Below are 19,273 nucleotides of genomic sequence, written 5' to 3'. Positions count from 1 at the left end.
ATGGGCAGGGCCACACCTCCATGGAAATTAACTAATCAGAGTTATCACCTACAGTTAGGTGGGTCACATTTTCATGGAAACACTCAAAGAATTACAATCTAATCAGTATTAACCATTTGCCCCCACAAGATTGCATCAAAAAAATATGGCATTTTGGGGTAAATAATACATCCAAACTGGCACACTACCCAGGATCACTCAGCTTGTAAATCCTGGAAGAGGTACTTGAATTCTGGTGTTTCTTTGTTTTTTTAATCTCCAGTGTCCATGTTTTTATTATGCCATTTGAAATATACTTTCAGAAATAATCTTGTGGTAGGTAGAGTAGATTGACTTATTCAGAATTTATCCCAACCTCTTCTAATATGCCTTCCCGTACTGCAGAGACTAGAACACTAATGGTGACATTCCCCAGATTCATTTGCAACTAGATTCCACCAAGTAAGAGCACTTGTGTGAAAATTGAATTTAGAACAGTGTTATGTAGGGAGGGAGGCAGCACCAAAGCTTTCATCTTCAGGTACGAATCATAGCAAATATAGCATGGCTTTGAGGACAACAATTGAAGCTACAGCTTTCTGATTCCTGAGTTTTGGGTAAGGGAGTGTGATCCTGTAGTTGGCAATTGGCACAATGGCTTCTTGATTCCTCAACTTCCTGATTGTTGCAGAGATAGTTTCCTAGGTAAGTCAGCTCCATGGTTGTATTCGGGAGTCATTCCTGGAGGACCAGAATGGCACATTCTCCCCCAGCCCTCTTTAGCTTTTGATTCCCCATGTCCAATCCCTTTCTGATAAAATTACTAGAATGGTTTTTTATTATTCACTTCTGAATCCTCTCTAATAACAAGCACTGACAGAGGTCAAGCACTATGTGACCAAGCAACAGTACATCAAGATTCTCATCTTCTCTCAGAGTCCCAACTGAGAACAAAAAAGCATGTATGCAAATAAATTTATATATTTCAGTAATAACTGCCATGGTCTTTCCAGTCTTGTCACATTTGTATCTCAAGAAATTGAGTATATCAGTCAGGGGACTGGCAGGAAACAGATGGCTCATTTAAACTGGATCATTTGGGAAGACTTGAATAAAGTCTATTTTAAAACTGTGAACAGGATATACAAAACCACAAGGATTATACAGTGCCCCTAGACCTGAAGCAGCAAAACGAGGGAGCCATAATGGAAGCCTGGCGACAGCAGAATTTGTAGAGAGGGTACCTTATAGGAGCCGTGAACTTTGCTTAAAGAATGCAGCCCACTCAGGGCACCCTGGCACCCTCGCAGGCTAGGGGCAGGGAGGAAGCAACCTCACTGTGCGCCCTCCCTTCAATCTGCCGCCCATGTGTTGACCCCAACGGAAGTCAGAGGACAAGGGAGCCTGAGTTGCAGTCCTCACAGGACCAGGGTGGAGGAAAATGAAGAGTAGATGTAAGGGGCAGGGGGGATTTACAGCACATCAAATGAAAAGAACAACTGCAGTGTAAAAAGAGATAAGATACAGGTCAAAGAGTTTTAGTGAGGCTGAAGTTTTAATGCTCACAGGTTTTTATTCATTTTTTTAAAAGACAGTCATATAATCTGCTCAAAGTGGTTTGAGGGCATTTTACTTATTTCAGCAGAGTTTCATAGGGTGCAAGAAGTGGGAGGCACCTTCGAGATCACGTTGGACACTCATTTCACAGATGAGGAAACTGAAGCTTAGGCAAGTGAAACAAATTCCCTCAAAGTCACATATCCCCAAAGTCCCAGAACCAGAATATACACCCAGGTCTGATGATGCCCAGTTCAGGGCTTCCTCTACTATCTGCTGCTAAAATCTGAGCTGGACATGAGTTAAGTTCATTACAAGGTGCCAGACTATGAGGCAGCTGTAGTCCGAGTCTTGAGCATTCCTCTACTTCGGTTTTATTTTTCTCCTCATTTTAAACATTTACCTGAGAAGCTGAATTCCAAAGACACTGTTTCCTAAAAATAACCAAAAGACTTGTAGGAGGAAATTAGCATAATGGTTTTTTATCTATAATTTACAGTATGTAATCTAAAAATGTGTGACAAAGCTATGCTAATAGTGCAGAGAAAACTCCTCTGGGATATTTGGTTCCATTTTAAAACACCCCAGTATGGGGGGTGGGATGTGGGAGCAGCAGCCTGTGACACATTTCCATCAGGGCGAAATGTTATTCCAGCAATTCACAGCAAGAGGCCTGACAAATACTCTGAGTCAGTGTAAAGGTTCTTGCCATCAGGATAAAATGAGAATTGCAGTGGGTGGTCCCATTCTAGCCTCATGTCTCCTTCTACTTCTGTCCTGGCTTAGGTGGTTGCCCTGGAAACAGTTGGGTGGCAAACAAAACCATTTGGAAGAACTTTTAGGAAGCCGTATGCACGAAGACATGATTTTTATTTGCTGCAGCCTTTTTTCTTCCTCAAAGGATGACTTCTCCAAAGGCTTTCTTCACCTGAGAGCACTACCTTGAAAACTAGTTCACTCAAAAGTTCTTGTCAAGATCCAGTTGGAGGACTGGCCAGAGTTTGGCAGGTAGCAGGAGAAAGGGGCTGTACTTATTATTATTGAGCTTTGGATCCCCACACAGATGGTCCTGATCTTCTCCTCCCCCACCTAAGAATTTTTCTAAAATGACACCCAAGTTTTTCTTGGCAGAAGTTACAATTCCTGGCAAACAGTTCACTGCAGCTCTAATTATGATGACAGCTTTAATGGAGAAGATAATCATATTAAATGGTTCTTATTCAGTTCCATGTGATGAATTAGTGATTACCATGAAATGTGTAATGCAGCCAAAAGTAAGGAGAAGGGAAAATGTACTGAGCTACAGTTGTGATTTGAGGGATTCCAAAACTGGGTGGGAGATGGGACAAAATAACCTTTTTAGAGAAGCTGATTCTAATGTCTCTTGCAGCTAATTTATTTAGCAGTGTCTGTAAGGAGCCCCTTTTCCCTGATATGTCCTTCACTAGTACTACATAAAGTGACACAGATATGAAAAGGTAGGAATTGAACAGAAGAAAGGAAGGAAGGGAGGGAGGGAGGAAACAAGAAAAAATTTTTTATTGCCTTCCAAACTCCAACTATTCTGAGTGTTGCCACATATTTGTTTCAAAGGAGATACACTTGATCCTTTGAAACAGCCAAAAGGCATTAGGGCCAAGTCTTAAAAATAAAAAACTGCATAATGTTGTTGTGACTGTAAAACAATGAGCCGGGAATTCTTGTGTTATTTGTAAACAGGGTGACCAACTTGACCCAGTTTGCCTGGAACTTTCCCAGTTTTAGGGCTGAAAGTTTCCTTAATTCCAGGTAAATCAGGAAGGCTTGCCCAGGACTGTCCTGGTTTTAAAAACCGGAATTCCCATTTCCTGGGATACCTGTCAGTCCTGGACAAAGTGGGATAACAGGTCCCCCTATTTGTAAAAAAGCTCTGTAAGTAGTTCCAAACTCATTTGGAGTGATGGCACATGACAAATTAGGAGCCTGGCTTTTGATACATGGGCTGTTAAAAACAAATTAGCCTCATTCATTAAGTTACAAGTTATCTGGGGAAATAAACATTCACCCTGACTCCTATTTAGATAGAATTACCTTTACTTAGAGACTTTGGTTAAAATATGAGACCCAAACGCCTCTCAACAAATGTTTAGCTGAAGAAATTTTTACCAAAAATTTACTAAATTAAGATATTCATGTATGATTGTGCATGCTTTTTTCTATATTAATATAATCTTTTTAAGTTTTGCTGCAAAATTCTTTCTAGAATAAAAGACATTCAAGTTTGCAATTCATTCATCTGTGAACTACAATAAATGCATTTACTACGTGTAGTGACCAAAATTGTGTGTTGGTTTGGGGGTGGAGGGAATCTTTCATTGGAGAGCAACCTTCTTTCTCCTCATCTTCTCTAAATCCTAATTCACTGTGCTTTCACTCATTTCCCCAAGTGATTTGATCCTTTAGCAGGCATGATGTTTTTAGAGCTAGCGATGGATTGAGAGGGTTGGATGGCAAAGCCTTTCTCTAACAAAGCCCTACTTCTGTGTCTTGATTAATCAATAACACCTTATGCTTACATTATGTTATCATTTTCATAGCCATTTTATTTTATCTCATTTGTGTGAGGACCTCCCTTCCTGAGAAGCAAAGGCTCAGATGTGGTGGCTGAGGCTTATTAGAGCTAAAGAGGAGGAGATTCAGAAGGAAGTGACATAGGGAGAGGCTGAATTAAAAACCACCCAGACAGGGGAAAAGAGCCATGTTTTCTAAAAGGTTGGGCAGACAGAGAGAAAGAGACAGAGTTTCCAAATATAAGGACCACCTGGGGAAACCAGAAAAGAACAAGCAGGTTAGAAACAAAGTATAGAGGTTTCTAAACCTTTTTAAGGTAGTTTTCTTGACTTTTTCATAGGGTGCCAGCAGCCTCAGCCTCATGTGGGTGGAGACTCCAACTAGGCCTGGCTGTCCCTCCACTTCTCCCCACCCCTGAACTGTGTTGTCTGGTTTAGGTGGCGGAAAAGCCTTAACGTGCTCCCATGGGTTCTGAGTCGGAGTGGGGGCATTTCATGTGTTTGTTTCTCTAGTTGATATTCTTCTAATGGACAAAGTACCAGAGCTGGCTGTAACGCTACTGGAAACCTAGAACCTTTTCACAAGATTCTTGGGTTCTTTTAACTCAATTGTCAAGGTAAATTGCTAGGGTTCTGGGTCAAAGGCAGAGTTTCACTGAGCTAGGCCAACAGGAGCTGGGGAAAACACACTTCATCTCTAGTTTCATTGAAAAAGTAGAAAGAACTTGAAGAGTGCCATGACAATTTCCCATCATCATATTTACTAATTTGTTGTCATCTGTGCTGGTTTTTGTTTTTTTTTTTTTTTCCATAGCTTTTTTTTTATTTTGAAATAAATTCAAAGTTACATGAATAGTTGCAAAAACAATACTAGCCCCATACATGGAATTCCATCATACCCTGACCCCCCTCCCCCGATAGCTCAATCCACCAACTTTAACATGCTGTCACATCACTTTCTTTCCCTCCCTCCCTCCCTCCCTCCCTCCCTATCATCCATCATATATTTCTGTCTTCTGAATATATGAGAGTTAACTGCACACATCCTTGAACATACACTATAATTAACGTATGTACTTCCCATGAACAAGAACATTCTTTTATGTAATTCCATTAAGCACAGCTAAGAAGTATAACAGATTCAACAATGATACAATGCTTACATTCTATATTTCCTTTTCCTTATGTCTCAATTGTGTCCCTTCGAGCCACCTGTCCTCCACCCTCCAGTCCCTTCCAAGTTCATCCTTAGCATTCAGTTGTCGTCTAGTTAGACTGTTTTTTTTTTTTTCTTTTTTCAATTGTGGAAACATATATACAGCCTAAATCTTCCCAATCCACCCCCTTCCTAGCCTCCCATTAGTGGGAGTAATCACATTTAGAATGATGTTATGCTCTTTACCACCATCCATTACTAGGAATTCCCCTTCACCTGAAACAGCAACCTTACACTCATTTCTTAACTTCCCATTGCCCCTTCCCCCATTTCTCTTAACCCAAACTCTACTTTTCATCTCTATGGTTATATTCTCTGATAATTTCTTTGTGTTTACTGTGGGGCTTAAAATTAACCTCTTAAATCCCTATTAATTTTGTTTTTCTTTGATACCACCTTCACTTCAATAGGGCACATAAACTATGTTCCTATACTCCTTCATTCCCCCACCTTTATATAGTTGTCTAAAATTACATATTTTACATTGAGTTCAAAACCACTGATTTGTCCTTAGAGTTTGTGTATTTTTTATCATGTAGGAAGCAAATAGTGGAGTTATAATTCAAAAATTATTGACTTCTATTTGCATTCCATTGTGGTTGGAGAATGTGCTTTGAGTATATTCAATTTTTTTTTTTTTAATTTCTTGAGGCTTGTTTTATTTCCCAGCTTATGGTCCCTTCTCGAGAAAGATCTGTGACCACTAGAGAAAAATGAGTGTCCTGGTGATTTGGGATGTAAGGTACTATATATGTCAGTTAAAATTCTCTATATCTCTTTCTCCTTTCTTTGTCTCTGTTGGTAGGGCTTCCTTTAGAATCTGAAGTAGGACAGGTCTTTTATTGGCAAAGTCTCTCAGTATTTGTCTATGAAAAATTTAAGCTCTCCCTCAAATTTGAAGGAGAGTTTTGCTGGATAAAGTATTCTTGGCTGGAAATTTTTCTCTCTCAGAATTTTAAATATGTCATGCCACTGCCTTCTCACCTCCATAGTGGCCACTGAGTAGTCACTACTTAGTCTTATATTGTTTCCTTTGTATGTGGTGAATTGCTTATCTCTTGCTGCTTTCAGAACTTGCTCCTTCTCTTCAGTATTTGAGAGTCTGATCAGAATATGCCTTGGGGTGGGTTTATTCAGATTTATTCTATTTGGAGTTTGCTTGGCATTTATAATTTGTGTGTTTATATTGTGTAGAAGGTTGGGGAAGTTTTCCCCAACAATTTCTTTGAATACTCTTTCTAGACCTTTACCCTTCTCTTCCCCTTCTGGGACACCAATGAGTCTTAAGTTTGGATGTTTTATTTTATCTATCGTACCCCTGAGATCCATTGCGATTTTTTCTATTTTTTTCTCCATTCTTTCTTTTGTTCTTTCATTTTCTGTTCTGTGGATTTCTAGGGCACTGAGATGTTGTTCAGCTTCCTCTAGTCTTGTATTGTGAATATCCAGAGTCTTTTTAATTTGGCCAACAGTTTCTTTTATTTCCATAAGATCTTCTATTTTTTATTTACTCTTGCAATGTCTTCTTTATGCTATTCTAGGGTCTTTTTTATGGCACTTATATCCTGGGCCATGGTCCTCTTGATGTCCTTTAAATCCTTTGCCATGTTTTCATTCTTTGATTGTAGTTCATTAATTAATTTTGAGATGTACAATGTTTCTTCCGAAATCTTGATTTGTGTGTTTGGAGCTGGATTCTCCATATCATCTGATTTTATCATATGCATTAAGATTTTCTGTTGTTTTTCACCTCTTGGCATTTGTTTTGCTTGATAGGGTTCTTTCAAGTTGTATCAAAAAAAAAAGGATATCGATCTAATTTTTCAGGGACACAGTTTGGTGATGTACACTTTCTCTAGGTAACCAGCAGATGGCGTCTGTGAGCCACCTATATCCCTCCAGTCAGTTCTCAACCTTTTTTCCCATGGAGTGTGGGGAAATGATTCTTGTGTGTTCAGTTGGAGAACTCAGTTTGGGTGTGTTGCTGGAGCCGTCCGCCCTGAATGTGGGGCGTGTGTACGGGTGGCCAGGGAGGAAGGGTAGTTCTCTCTTGGTGTCCCACAAACCACCGGACTTGGTGTAGTGCCCCTGGGTTCTCCGAGTGGATCCCCCTTCCCAGCTGTGATCCTCCCTCAGCTGAGAGAATGCCGTGCTACGTCACCACTGTGCGCCATCCCTCAAGGGAAGCCCTTGGCCACTTGGCTGTGCTGCGGGGCTCTCAGCTGGTTTCAGAATGCAGAATGTGTGAGTCTGTCTTTACTGCAATGCTTTGTGGGCTGAGAGCAGCTGAGGTTTTCTCTGCAGAGAGTGAGTGAGAGACAGAATATTTCCCCCGATTCTCCCAAGGTCAGTTCTCACCAAAAGCCTCTGTCTGCTTGTTGAGGATTCGCTGTCTGTATTGAGCAGTTATTATTAAAAGCTCACTTGGAGCTGGGCTGAGAAAGTGCACGGCACGGCTTCCGTGAGGGAGGGGCTCCCAGCTCTAGGTTCTCGGCTCTCAGAATGGATCCGCAATTTTACTTACAGATTTTACGCTGTGACCTCGGGCATTCCTCCCAATTCACGTCAGTGGATGTTGAGTGTACAGCCACATTTGTCTCCCCACTATTATTCCAGGTTATTTTTTGTTGTTGTTCATTTATGAATTGTTCTGGGGGAGACTAAGTCTTCCACTTCTTTCTATGCCACCATCTTCCCAGAATCCTCCTGTGCTGGTTTGAATCTGTTATGTACCCCATAAAAGACTATGTTCTTTTAATCCAATCTTGTGGATGCAGACTTATTGTGGGTGGGAACTTGGATTAGATTATTTCCATGGAGATGTGACCCTGCCCATTCAAGGTGGGTCTTAATTAGTTTGCTGGAGTCTTTAAGAGAGCTCAAGGAGAGAGAACTCAGAACCGACACAGATGCTTGGAGATGCAGACAGAAAGACATTTGGAGATGCTAAGAGATGAAGCCCAGAGTTTGCCCTGGAGAAGCTAAGTGAGAACCCACAGATGCTTAAAGAGAAACCCACTGGAATCGGAAGCTGAAAGCAATGCAACCTGGGAGCAAAGGACCAGCAGACACCAGCCACATGACTTCCCAGCTGACAGAGGTGTTCCAGACACCATCTGCCTTTCTTCAGTGAAGGTATCCTCTTGTTGATGTATTAGTTTGGACACTTTTATGGCCTTAGAACTATACACTTGAAACCTAATAAATCCCCTTTATAAAAGGCAATTCGGAGAAACTAAGATGGCAGCTAGGTGAGACAGGGCAAAAAAAACACCTCCGTGAAAAACACTAGATAAAAACCAGAAAGTGACCCAGAATACTGGTTACAGCAATGCGCCAGCTGGACAAGGTCTGCTATTATCACAAGGGCTGTACTGTTGGTGAAACCGGAAATCTGCTTTCTGAAACGAGTAAGCTGGCTGGAAGACCCGCAGCCGCACGGCACTGTGAAGAAGCCAGGGGCTGGCGTTTGGAGACCGACTGGCTCTTTAAAAAAAAAAAAAAAAAAAAAGGGAAAAACCCAGGAGCAGCTGCAGTTGCGGGAGTGGGAACCACTGAGTAAAACACACCAAGAGGGGGCTGGGCCGGCCTCTCAGTGTCTGGCCAGGAGGATAGTCCACTGCAGATACCCTCGGGGCCGGGGGAACAGAGGGGAGAGCCGGAAGCTGAAAGACACCCCGCGGCTCACAGCTGCCTCCCCGGAGGGCTGGATAAACTCCTGCCCGGGGCCGTGCCCACAGCCCAGAGCCCTGCCAGTTGTCCCGGAGCTGGGAAGAAGGAACTGTGCGAGGATGGGGGGGGTTGAGACGCCCCGTTTGGCCATCTTTGCATCAGGCTGAGAGCGCCCCTGCATGGCCTGTTGGCCCAGGGCTTCCCTTGAGGGATACGGAGTGCACTTGTGATGTACCTAGGCTGAGCTCCTGGAGGATCACGGCTGGGAGGGGGGACCTGCTCGGAGAACCCAGGGACACTACGCCAAGTCCGGTGGTTTGTGAGACAGCGAGAGAGAGGGTTTGGGGCTGAAATGAAATGAAGGCTTAGACTCTTGCGGCGGCCTTGAATCTGCAGGAACCTGGGGGATTTGAATATTAAAGCTGCCCTTCCTCCCTGGCCACCCGACACAAGCCACACATTCAGGGCGGATGGCTTCAGCAACACACACAAACTGAGTTCTCCAACTGAACCCCACAAGAATCATTTCCCCACACACCGTGAGAACAAGGTTGAGAACTGACTTGAGGGGTATAGGTGACTCATAGATGCCATCTGCTGGTTAGTTAGAGAAAGTGTAGGCCACCAAACTGTGTTTCTGAAAAATTAGATTGGTATCTTTTTTTTTTACAACTTGAAAGAACCCTATCAAGCAGAGCAAATGCCAAGAGGCCAAAAACAATAGAAAATCTTAATGCATATGATAAAACCAGACGATATGGAGAATCCATCTCCAAACACACAAGTCCAGATATCAGAAGAGACTCAGTACTTGGCACAATTAATCAAAGAACTACAATCGAGGAATGAAAACATGGGAAAGGATTTAAATGACATCAAGAAGGCCATGGCCCAGGATATAAGTGACATAAAGAAGACCCTAGAAGAGCATAAAGAAGACATTGCGAGAGTAAATAAAAAAATAGAAGATCTTATGGAAATAAAAGAAACTGTTGGCCAAATTAAAAAGACTCTGGATAGTCACAATACAAGATTAGAGGAAGTTGAACAATGTCTCAGTGTCCTAGAAATCCACAGAACAGAAAATGAAAGAACAAAAGAAAGAATGGAGAAAAAAATAGAAAAAATCGCAATGGATCTCAGGGATACGATAGATAAAATAAAACATCCAAACTTAAGACTCATTGGTGTCCCAGAAGGGGAAGAGAAGGGTAAAGGTCTAGAAAGAGTAGTCAAAGAAATTGTTGGGGAAAACTTCCCAAACCTTCTACACAATATAAATACACAAAGCATAAATGCCCAGCAAACTCCAAATAGAATAAATCCAAATAAACGCACTCTGAGACATATTCTGATCAGACTCTCAAATACCAAAGAGAAGGAGCAAGTTCTGAAAGCAGCAAGAGAAAAGCAATTCACCACATACGAAGGAAACAACATAAGACTAAGTAGTGACTACTCAGCGGCCACCATGGAGACGAGAAGGCAGTGGCATGTCATATTTAAAATTCTGAGAAAGAAAAATTTCCAACCAAGTATACTTTATCCAGCAAATCTCTCCTTCAAATTTGAGGGAGAGCTTAAATTTTTCACAAACAAATGCTGAGAGACTTTGCCAATAAAAGACCTGCCCTACTTCAGATTCTAAAGGGAGCCCTACCAACAGAGAAACAAAGAAAGGAGAGAGAGATATAGAGAATTTTAACAGACATATATAGTACCTTACATCCCAAATCACCAGGACACTCATTTTTCTCTAGTGATCACAGATCTTTCTCCAGAAGGGACCATAAGCTGGGACATAAAACAAGCCTCAATAAATTAAAAAAAAAAAAATTGAATATACTCAAAGCACATTCTCCAACCACAATGGAATACAAATAGAAGTCAATAATTTTTGAACTGTAACTCCACTATTTACTTCCTACAAGATATAAAATACACAGACTCTAATGACAAATCAGTGGTTTTGAACTCAACGTAAAATATGTAATTTTAGACAACTATATAAAGGTGGGGGAATGGAGTATAGGAACATAGTTTATGTGTCCTATTGAAGTGAAGGTGGTATCAAAGAAAAACAAGATTGTTAGGGATTTAAGAGATTAATTTTAAGCCCCACAGTAAACACAAAGAAATTATCAGAGAATATGACCATAGCGATGAAAAGTAGAGTATGGGTTAAGAGAAATGGGGGAAGGGGCAATGGGGAGTTAGGAAATGAGTATAGGGTTGCTGTTTGAGGTGAAGGGAAATTTCTAGTAATGGATGGTGGGAAAGAGCATTACAACATTCTAAATGTGATTAATCCCACTAATGGAAGGCTAGGGAGGGGGTGGAATGGGAAGATTTAGGCTGTATATATGTTTCCACAATTGAAAAAAAAAAAAAAGGACAGTCTAAATAGATGACAATTGAATGCCAAGGATGAACCTGGATGGGATAGGAGGATGGAGGACAGGAGGCTCAAAGGGACACAGTTGAGACATAAGGAAAAGGAAATATAGAATGTAAGCTTTGTATCATTGTTGAATCTCTTATACTTCTTAGCTGCGCTTAATGGGATTGCATAAAAGAATGTTCTTGTTCATGAGAATTGTATATGTTAATTATAGTGTTTGTTCAAGGGTGTGTGCAGCTTGCTCTCATATGTTCAGAAGACAGAGCAATAGATGATGGATGATAGATAGGGAGGGAGGGAAAGAAATAGCAATGTGACAGCATGTTAAAGTTGGTAGATTGGGCTATCGGGGGTGGGGGGTCAGGGTATGATGGAATTCTGTGTATGGGATTAATATTGTTTTTGCAACTGTTCCTATAACTTTGAATTTATTTCAAAATTAAATTAAATTTAAAAAAAAAAAAAAAAAAAAAAAAGGAGATGAGGTGATGTGGAGAAAGGGCCCAGGCTTCAGACTCAGACAGACCCCAGCCGGGGCCTACTACAAAAAAAAAAAAAAAAAGGCAATTCATTTCTGGTATATTGCATTCTGGCAGCCTTAGGAAACCAGAACACCATCCCTTCCTTTATGATGAAAGAACCATCCTAGAGTCTAGGACTAACTCTACCACTTAAATGCTGGGTCTCCTCCTCTCATCTATTCAAAGGGTTTTCTCTTTCCATCATCCACTCTCTTCAGCATCTCCACATTTCCCTTCTCTATTAGATCACTCCATCAGCATATAAATATTTTATAATATCTCCTATCTTAAATCTGTCTTCCCTAGAACCCATACACTCCTCCCAACTAAGCTTCTCAACATTCTTCTCAGGTCCCCTTACAGTAATAACCCAAAAGAAGTCATCAATATTCTCTACTTCCTCACATCATAGTCTCTTTTAGTCCTCTCCAATCATGTTTTCTTCCCTAAAACTCCACTGTGGCCATTCTTCTCAGAATCACCAATGATCTCTCCAAATCCTTGGAACAATCCCCAGTCCTCTGATTTGACCTTCCAGCAGCATTTGACTCAGTTGACCACTTGACTTCTGGGTCAACACACCTTTTTGATTTTCCTTTTCCACCCCTGCTTGGCTTCTTCTCAGTCTGCTGGCTCCTTTCTCTTATTCCCAATTTTAAAATGTGTTCAAACTTTGTATCTTCTTTGAATGTACTCATTCCCTAGGAGATTTCATCCAGTCCCATGCTTTAATAACAATCTCCCTATCAATAGTTCCCAAATCTATATTCTCCAGCCCTGACATTTCCCCTGAGCCCAGATTTACATATCCTGCTACCTACCTGACATTTCCAGTTAGATGTCCAATAAGCATTTCAAATTAAAATTTTTCAAAATAGAATTCAATATTATCTCTCAAACCTGCTTTCCCACTGTTTTCTCCACTGAAGCTACTGTCATTATAATACTTAAAGACCCCTTTATTCCTCTTCCATCTAGACCTCATAAATATCCAATTGTGTGGTCCCCTTCCTGTGCCTGATTACCCCTATTAGTTATGACTAGGAGGGAATGTCATTAGAATTTCCATCTAGATGATTTCCAAGATTGGTGCTACATCTCTCCTTGTGGTTCTGTGACTGCCCAGATTCAGTATGAAATGATAAACACAAAGCGCTTCAAAAGTTTAACTTGGGTGCACACTGTATTTCTTCAAGCAATTGAATTTTTCCAAAAGCCAGTTTCCCAGAAAAGGAAACCCAGGAATGGAGTCATCAGGGCAGGGTCCTCCTGGGGTCTAATGTTTCTCAGTCCAAAGATTGGAGACATTTGTGTGGGGATGGGCTGGGGGTAGGGAGCAGGTTGGAGGAATTAAGCAAGGCTTGTTAGAAGGCTGCATCTGCCTCTGAAAACCAAAAAAAAAAAAAAAAAAGCCAGTTATTATAGCAGCCAAGAAGAAGAAAAAATGTGTAATATTAATATCTTTGACGTGCCATGTGGGATCTCACTCTAGGATCATGAACACTTGCAGTATAATGCAGATAATGCAGATATCATGGCTGGACAGAATACAGTCCAAAAATTCCTCTTTAATTTTCTTGGATATGCATTTTTCCAGGTTGGCCTGCAGGTGGTGGTGTAGCCCACAAGGGACTGTATGGACTAGGGACCTATGGGATATCAGATCCAGATAAGAATATTAGGATTTTTTCCAAGTAGACCTGCCTCCTTGATGCAGATGTGAGTCATTAAGCACAGGAGGATGACTAGGGCATTGCACTGACAAAATGATACCACAGTCTGCCAGACTGCCTCTCTCCCACTGATCTTAAAGCTCTTGGACCAGGAAGCTGGACTGTCTACAACTTCCAGGAGGTGATAAGAAAAACTGCCTTCCAGATAAGCTCAAAATGTCCTTTCCACACGAGGTAGCTAGTGCCTTTGAATAAAGGACATCTTTGGGTTAAGTCCCAACTCTGCTGTGATGCTGGCATAACTGGCTCCCAGGCTTAATACAGCAGGTTAGCATCCTGCCACCCCACCCTACTCCCCCTCTGCTAAAGTTTGTGAATAGAATCTCTGGCCATAACAGTCTTGTCAGGAGGCCAAACATTTGTAGTGGGGTCACAAATTCACTCACTCTGCTCTCAGAGGTGCAAAAAAAAAAAAAAGAAAAAAAGCAGCTTCTTTATTTTTCTACCACTTATCTGCACATCCACAGGGAACTGGGGGAAAAGCCTAAATTTGTTCCATTCAATTAAACTTAGTTCAATTCAATATTTCAGACAACCTCTTTATGTGAATGCTCAGTCTCTTTAGGTAGAACATTAAGTCTTTCCAATTTTCTCTCCATCTCCTTTTTCTCCTCCAGGATGACCCCAGTGTGTATTGCGGTCTGTAGAGCTTAGATGACCCCATGGCAGCAGAAGTATTATCTGGATCTTCACTGGTCTACAGTGGATTCACTGGATTTTCTGTTCCCTGGACTGGTGACCATTGGTGTGTAGCTATTCTGGTCTGGCTTTTTGAGGTGAGGCAGTATTTCTTTCTAGAATGAGTGGAGTTGGCCATCTCAAAGTTCCTACTTCAGCTATCTTTTTGTTTTGACCAGAGCATTCTGATGTACCTCTGTGCTCTCAAAGTCGCTATATCTCATCAGAGCACATAGGACCTGCTGAATCACCTGCACACCCAGGCCATGTAGGCCCAGGAGAGATAGCCTGAGTTCTTCTATCAACCCAGTTCCTACCATCACCTCTTCACTATCACTCCTTGCCAAGACTCTGGGCTCAGACCTCCCTGCCTCTTCCTTGTCTTCCTTAATTCTTCCAAAATCCCTAGGAAGTAGAAAGGGCAGTCTTAAGGCAATTCATTCCTCCATTCAATATCTCTGTTTTAGGCCAAAGAAATGAGCCTCATGGCTCCCCTTTCACAGGTGGAAAGGGTATCTTCTCTACACTTAAGAAAAAAACACTGTGATTAGACCTCCCTACCCCTGACCCATCTTAATTCTTGATACACCTAGAATCTGAATTTAGAAAATCCTTTCTCAACAAAGTCTAACCTTAATTTTTCTGTGGAATCCGTACAAAACCTAATCAAAGCAGCAAAGGTCAGAAATTACTTTGTGTTCTAGAGCTATGCTACACAATATGGTAGCCATTGGCCCCATGTGGCTATTAATTAAAGTTTAAAAATTCAGGTTCTCAGTCATACTAGCCACCTTTCATATTTTCAATAGCCACATGGGGCTAGTGGCTGCTGTACTGGATAGCAAAGAACATTAACATCATTACAAAAAGTTCTATTGTTCAGCACTCTTCTAAGGGGTATATATATATATCCTTCTCCCATTCCTGAAGCAATGAAATGCTTTATTTAGATGAGTGGGAAGCTTCCGACAAGAATAAATTTTACAGGGTATGGCCCTACATCTGAAAACATTTTTCTAAGCAATTATTCCTAATGTTGCTGTGGACTCCCAAGAAGCTTGTTTGGTCAGTAAGCCACACCCACTCCTCCAAGTGCCTGTGATAGTCTCTGTTTCTCCTAAGTGTGGACAGGCTATGCAATTTGCAGAGTCCAGTGCAAAATGAAAAGCTTGAGATTTTATTAAAAATTATTAAAAATATTAAGAGCAACAACAGAACATTAAACCTAGCACAGGACCCTGATGAGTGTGAGGCGTTATGTGACTGCAAAGGTCTCACACCGTGTCGCCGGCCCTGTTCCAAGATAATTGGCACCTGAAGGAGAAATCAAGGTAGCTCTGTGGGCTCACTGGGTAGTTTACTCACGAGTGGCAATGCCAGGGCCACAGCTGCCCTAGTGCTGGCTGAGCTCATATATTAACTCAGACAGCTGGCCAAGGAATGCCTGCAATTGGAAGGAACCATCCAGCCAAAAAGAAGTGACAAGAAATAAGGGCCCCAACATGTTGTATTGGAAAACCTAATGCTGGAAGGTCTGAGCGTGTCTCCCCATCAGCTGCTTCCAGCTAGCTGTGTTTCCAACAGCGGCATGTCCAGTCATGGAAGGCTGAGATCTGTAAAGCCATCATTTCAGACACTGCTGGAGGACAGGGAAAAGGCAATTCATCAAAGAACTTTGGCACTGAGAATTATGTCCAGTTTTCTTACCTGAGATGTGAGGATTTTGAGGAAAGGCCAAAATAAAAACCAGTTAGAGCTTCAGAATGAATCATCAATGCAGAGAAGTGAGACAGAGAAAAAGAAACTATGTGTAAGTCAACTAAACTTAGGAAACTAGACAAAAACAAAAAGATATGAAATGGGAGGTGAGACTTGGAACCTGTAACCATTCCGTAAGATAAGCAAATTAATTCCCACAGCTTTTTAGAGTCTAACTATGGCTTAAAGACAAGGTCTGGAAGAAAACATTAAGAAACATTAATATAAATTTGGACATCGTGATTCACAAAACAGTTCTGTGAATCATGAAGTTCAAGGTTTATATTTTCCATTTTACAGATAGAGGGAACAATGAAGTTGATGAACTTTCTAAAGATCACAATGCTTGTGGCACAGCCAGAATTAGAAGTTAGATTTCTTTACTTCTGGTCTAATTATCTTTCTAGAACATCTCACTGTTAACTCCTAAGCAATGAGCATCGATCAGCAAGAATGCTGGGCTTATTCTTTCCTATTTGAAAACTCTCTAGAAACTATTCTGACATGTAGATATCCACACACTGATCAAACAGCCAAAAAAATCAACTTTATCCATACCCATTCAATGTCCTGCTATAATGCATAAAATTCTGGGAAATAGGAATTACTTTTAAAAAAACCTCAACTTTGGCTTTAAAGCTGGATTTCTACCACTATCTTATGCCAAAATAAATTCCAGGTAGATCAAAGAGTTAAACATAAATAAAATGAAACTATAACAGTACCAAAAGAAACTGAAGAATTCTTTTTATTTTTATTTTGGCAGAGGGAAGACCTTTCTAAGTTAGGACAATAAAAAAGAAGTCATAAAAGTAAGAATTGTTATGTCTGGTTATATAAAAATTTTTAAATTTACTTGACATAAAAGGGTTAAAAGACAAATGACAAACTAGGAATGAAGTTGCAACAAGGATAGTCAGTGGGCCATTATCTTTAATAAATAAATAGCTCTTTCAAATTAATAAGAAAAATACCAACAATTCATTAGAAAAATAATTAAAGGACCATGACCAGGCAGATGGTTTAGGAATACAAATGACTCTTATACACTTGAACAGATGCTCTCGAAACTCATAATTAAAGAAATAAAAAATTTAATGAAATTGGTACTGATTAAAAAGTTTGCTAATATACTGCGTTATTGAGATAGTGGAGAAACAGGCACTCACATACATTGTTGGTGGCATTAAATTGGTACAACCCCATTGTAAAGCAATTTGAAAGTATCAATCAAAAATGTAAGCAGGCAAATGCATTGATCAAGCAATTCCACTTGTAGAAATTTATCCTACAGATTTACTTGCATCTGTGTGCAAAGTCCATATATACTAGCATCTTAACTGCACAATTTTATGATAGCCAAAGACTGGAAGCAACATAACTGTCCTATAAAGAGAGGGAACTGTTTAATTAATTTTGATAAATCTGTACAATGAAATACTCTACCAGTTTTGAAGAAGCAAAGTCAGGTCTATAAATGTTTATATGCAATAATCTCCATAATTCCACTAGTACCTAGGAATAGATCAATGCCTAGCACATTATAAGTGCTAATAAATAGATTTTGATGGGAAAAAAAGGTAGCTCTTACCAAAAAAAAGTAAGTTGCATCAAGTGTGCAGAGTATACTCCCCATTGTGTTTTGGGGAGTTGGGAAAGAAACTCTTTGGCAACACAGCTGATAGAGCTGACACAGACACATAGTTGGTACCTACACATAGAAATGCTAGTTAAAATGTGAAAAAAAAAATTATATCAAAAGAAAAAGAAAAGTGTTTTAGAAATAAAGAAATAAGCCACAGTAGATTAAGTATGGGTAGACCCCTTGATTCAGTTAATCTAAATGGCTCTTGCTCAGAGTTATCTTTAGTTGACCTTGTCTCTTATACTGACCCCTGACCTTAGGGCAGACAGGACCTGGTCCTGTGCCCAGCCCAGGCTGCTGGACACGTTCTCTGTTCAAGTACAGAAGTTGAATAAGAGACAAAATATAGCTCCTAAGATGCACATCTTGGGGATGAAAGAGATATCCTCAGAGGAAGACCTTTTAGAGCTACCTCCACTAAGAAAAATAGGAAAATCCAAACTCCCAACTTGGGAAAGCAGTAGGGATCCTGAGGTTTTAATGTTTACAGGGGTCTTTTTTTCCTATTAAACCTAAATCCTAGAAAGTAGAGAAGAGAAAAAAGAATCAAAGTTAATGGTAAATAGAAAACAACATAAAATAGCTGAAAGTAATCCAAATATGCTAATTATCAAAATACATATTGAACTTGCCTGTTAAAGGAGAGATTCTCAGAAAGATTTTTAAAAATTCAGACATGTACTGCTTATAAGAGACTCACCTAAGGCATGATGATACAGGTCATTATGTAAGCAGCTGGATAAAATGTTCCAGAAAATATTAATTAAAAAATTAAACAAATATAAAAATATTAATATCAACTTAAACCTTAAGGCAAAAAATACAAGCACCAATATGATAATATATGATAAGCAGATAAATGAGTATTTAGAAAGAAATTTAATAGAAAAGAATGTAGAGAGCTCAATAGACATTAGAGAGTGACAAAAGGATAAAAAGAATGATTCACCTTGAATAAATAGTATTTGGAGCCTCAAATTATATGGCCCCAGTAGAGAGAGATAGAAAGATTATACATATACATATATATACAAGTATATATACATATATATGTATTTATACCAATATGTAAGAAATACAAAGAAAAGGTAATAAATCTATAAATCATAGTGGAAAGTTGTAGCACTAGAGATGTAGAAGATTGTTTTAATTTCCTGGCTTCTGAAACAAATACCATGCAAAGGATTGGTTAAACAATGTGAATTTATTGGCTCATTGTTTTAAGGCAAAGAGAAGTCCAAAATCAAGACATCATCAAAGGGATGTTTTCTTCCCGCAGACTGTGGCATTCTGGGGTGGCTGCTAGTGATCCTTGGTCCTTGACTTTTCAGTCACATGGCAATGCACATGGCAGCCTCTCCTGACTTCTCCTTTCTCTTCCAGGTTCTGTTGACTTTCAGCTTCTGGCTTTTCTTTTTCTCTGTGACCTTCCCTATAAGGCCTTCAGTAATAGGATTAAGACCTATCCTGATTCAATTGGGTCATACCTTAACCAAAGTAACCTCATTTACAAGAGTTCACACCCACAGGAATGGATTAAGTTTAAGAACAGGTTTTCCTGGGG

General features: G+C 40.2%; 1 pseudogene; it reads left to right on the top strand.

The window, feature by feature from the left end:
• Positions 1-8,632: 8,632 nt before the first annotated feature.
• The window catches only part of LOC119532779, a 32,960-nt pseudogene continuing 22,319 nt past the window's right edge, over positions 8,633-19,273 (top strand).

The sequence above is a fragment of the Choloepus didactylus genome, chromosome 4 (genome assembly GCF_015220235.1).
Source record: "Choloepus didactylus isolate mChoDid1 chromosome 4, mChoDid1.pri, whole genome shotgun sequence".
Taxonomy (NCBI): Eukaryota; Metazoa; Chordata; class Mammalia; order Pilosa; family Megalonychidae; genus Choloepus; species Choloepus didactylus.
This window is presented reverse-complemented; position numbering and strand designations above follow the sequence as displayed.